Consider the following 3,404-nt stretch of genomic DNA (forward strand, 5'->3'; position numbering starts at 1 on the left):
ATGTGCTTTGGTGACTTCTTCTTGGGATTCATTCTAGCTGTTCTTTCATCTTCCTTAGTGGTTGCCTGGTTTTCATTCATTAAGCTTGGGAAGCTTTCCTCTAAGAATTTTCTCACTATTGTTGCAGATGACTTCTTTGTTGCATCTTCCTCCAGTAATCCAATTATTCTGATGTTGTTCCTATTCATAGTATCAGACATAGCTCTTTGGTTTTCTTCAACTTCTCTGATGATCTTTTGTTAGATTTTTGTTCGCGTTTGTTAAAGTCTGCTGGCTGTCACCTAGATCACTGGTGTGGTTCTCAGCCTCCTCCAGTCAGTTGGAAAGGTCCCTGTGTCTGCTACTGGCTTTTGTTATCTTGTCCCTAAGTTCTTGTGTTTCCCTTCGGTGTTTGGTCTTTATTTCCTCCATCATTTCATCCTTTTCCTGCATTGTTTCCCTCATATCCTGTATAATTCCAAGCAGCATTCTGAAAATGTCTTTCTGTGGCAGATCATTGTCTGCTCTTCTATGCAGGTCATTAGGTTCAGGACATCTTCTGACTTGCTTTTTGTTTCTCCTGTTTTTTCATTGAGGTCGTTGGTGCTGATTGCTGTTTGGGTTTGCATTGTTTTAGAAGAGTTCAGTACCATTTTCCAGTTGAAGAGATTAACTCTCTCTGGGAGACTTGTAGGAATGCTTCTTCAAACTGCCAGCTAATTTTACTTTGCAATTTGCCTACCACTTTATCCTCTGGGGGCTTCACTCTTTCCCTAGTCCACCAGTATTCTGTTATTTGAAGAGCAAGTTGGATAGTCCTCTCAGGGGTGCTGGTTGGGTTTTTGTGGACCCATGAGGATGATGCTGTAAAGGGTGATCTCACAAGAATCCATGATGGTGTGGGCCATGGAAGTTTGGGACACCACAGTTGGGTTGGAGGGGGGGGGGCAGTGCCTGCTACAACGGGAGTACCACAGAAGGCTGGTGAGTTGCCTGTTTGGTGTAGAGCACCACAAATGGTGGGCAGAATTGCCCTGGTCAGGTAGATCACTGGAGGTTGGGCAGAAATTCCCGCAGCAGTGTGAAGCATTGGTGAGTGTTGGCCGAGCTGCCTTAGGCCATGTGAGGCACTATGCCAGGCATGAGGAAGTTCCCTCAGTCTTGTGGGACCACAGAGAATGGGTAGGAGCTTCCCCAGCCACACAGGCAGAATTTCCCCCAAAAGAAGGTGGGCGGGATTTCCCCAGCCACATGTTAAGCACTGCAGAGGTTGGACAGGCAGAATTTCCCCTGAAGGAAGGTGGGCAGGGTTCTCCCAGAAGTATTTGGGTGGGATATTTCCTGGTAGAGGGTGGCCGGGCTTTCCCCAGTCTCAGGTGCAGAGTGCACATGCTGCAGTGTGGAAATCTCCCAGATGATTGGAGGACAGGTGTAAATGCCCTAGGCTAGGGGGACTGGTTTGGAGGTCGGCAGTAGCATGTGAGAAAAAGGAAAAAGAAAAAGAAAAAAGTAAGCCTGCTGAGACTGTGGGGGGACAGAGAGAAGAGAAGGGATCAAAAGTAACAATATAGCTGAGCCCAGATCCCGGACCAAGGGGCTGGATGGGTTTAAATGATGCCCTGAGGTGGCTGAGGTCGGAGAGAGAGACGAGAGAGAAACAAAAGTAACAATATAGCTGAGCCCTGAGCCTGACCATGGGGCTGGAGGGATTTAAACCCTGCTCCGTGGAGGAAAGCTGTGGCTTGAGATAAAATCCCTGCACCAGCTCCAAATGATCACAGCTCTGGCCAAGACAGTGGCAGGGCTAAGGTCAAACCCTAGCTGGCCTCCACTGGTAAGCCAAACCCTCAAACCCTAGTGATTCTGTGTCTACTTATCTTTATGGTGCTCCTCCTGTGACCCAGCAGTGTGGAATTTCCTTCTTAGTAACTCTCCTGTGCTAATTTCTGCAGAGTCCCTCTGGTATGTGGTACTCAGTTGCGATCTTCCCAGAAGTCCTCCGACTTCATTTTTAACTGACACATTTGCCACTGATTGAAGGCCCCTCGGTGGTGCAACAGTTTGAACTCGTTTACTAGCCAAAAGGTTGGTGGTTGGAGCCTACCCAACTGAGTTACAGCAGAGAAGCCTGATGATCTGCTTCAGTGATAATTACAGCCAAGAAAATCCACGGAGCGCTTTGATCCCATATCACAGTGGGTTGCATGAGTGAGAACTGACGCAATGACACACGTACTTGCATTCATTCCCTTTTTATTTCAGTTAATCATTACCAACTATAGAGTTGGTTATCCCATGTGGATTAATAGGACCCTGGTGGTGCAAGGATTAAGTGGTGGTCTTCTAATTGAAATTATGAAGCACGCAGATGCAGTTTGAAACCACAAGTAGCTCTTTCAGAAGAAAAAATCCTCACAAAGATTGCTGTTGTTGTTATTAAGTGCTGTCAAGTCTCTTCTGAGTCAGAGCGAACCCAATGTACAGCAAAACAGAGCACTGTCAGGCCCTGCACCATTCATAATGTCATTGTTGCAGCCACTTTGTCACTCCTTTTTGTCAAGGGTCTTCCTCTTTTTCACAAGCCCTCCACTTTACTGAGCATGGTGTCGTTCTCCAGAGACTGGTCTCCGCTGATAACATGCCCCAAGTGCATGAGAGAAAGTCTTGCCTTCTTATTGCTAAGGAGCATACTGGTTTCACCTCTTCCAAGACAGATTTGTTTGTTCTTTTGACAGTCCATGGTATTTTCAATACTTATTGCCAGCACCATCATTCAAATACATCAATTCTCCTCCAGTCTTCCTTATTCAATGACCAACTCTCAAATGCATATGAAGCCATTGAAAGTATCATGGCTCAGATCAAGGGCATCTTAATCCTCAAAGTGACATCCTTGCTTTTCAACAGTTCAAAGAGATCTAGTGCACCAGGTTTACCCAATGAGCTGTGAGGTGTGAGCTCTTGACTGCTCCTCCATGAGCATTGGTTGTGGATTGAAAGATGAAATCCTTGACAATTTCAATGTTTTTTCCATTTATCACTGTTAGTTCCTGGTACAGTTGTGAGGATTTGGTTTTCTTTATATTGAGTTGTAATCCATATTGAAGGCTGTAATCCTTGATGTTCATCAACAAGTGCTTCAATTCCTCCTCACTTTCAGCCAGCAACGTTGTGTCATCTGCATATTAAAGTTGTTAATAAATCTTCCTCCAATCCTGATGCCACATTCTTCTCTGATTATTTGCTCAATGTACAGATTAGATTAACTAAATGTGGTGAGAAGGTAGAACACTGACACATAACTTACTTGATTTTAAACCTGGCAGTATTCCCTTGTCCTATTCACAAAACTACTTCTGGATCTCTGTACAGGTTCAGCACAAGCATGGTGAAGTGTTCGGGAATTCCCATTCTCTCAAGGATAC

The sequence above is a fragment of the Echinops telfairi genome, unplaced genomic scaffold, assembly GCF_000313985.2.
Source record: "Echinops telfairi isolate 266 unplaced genomic scaffold, ASM31398v2 ScPeMD7_23;HRSCAF=83, whole genome shotgun sequence".
Lineage (NCBI taxonomy): Eukaryota > Metazoa > Chordata > Mammalia > Afrosoricida > Tenrecidae > Echinops > Echinops telfairi.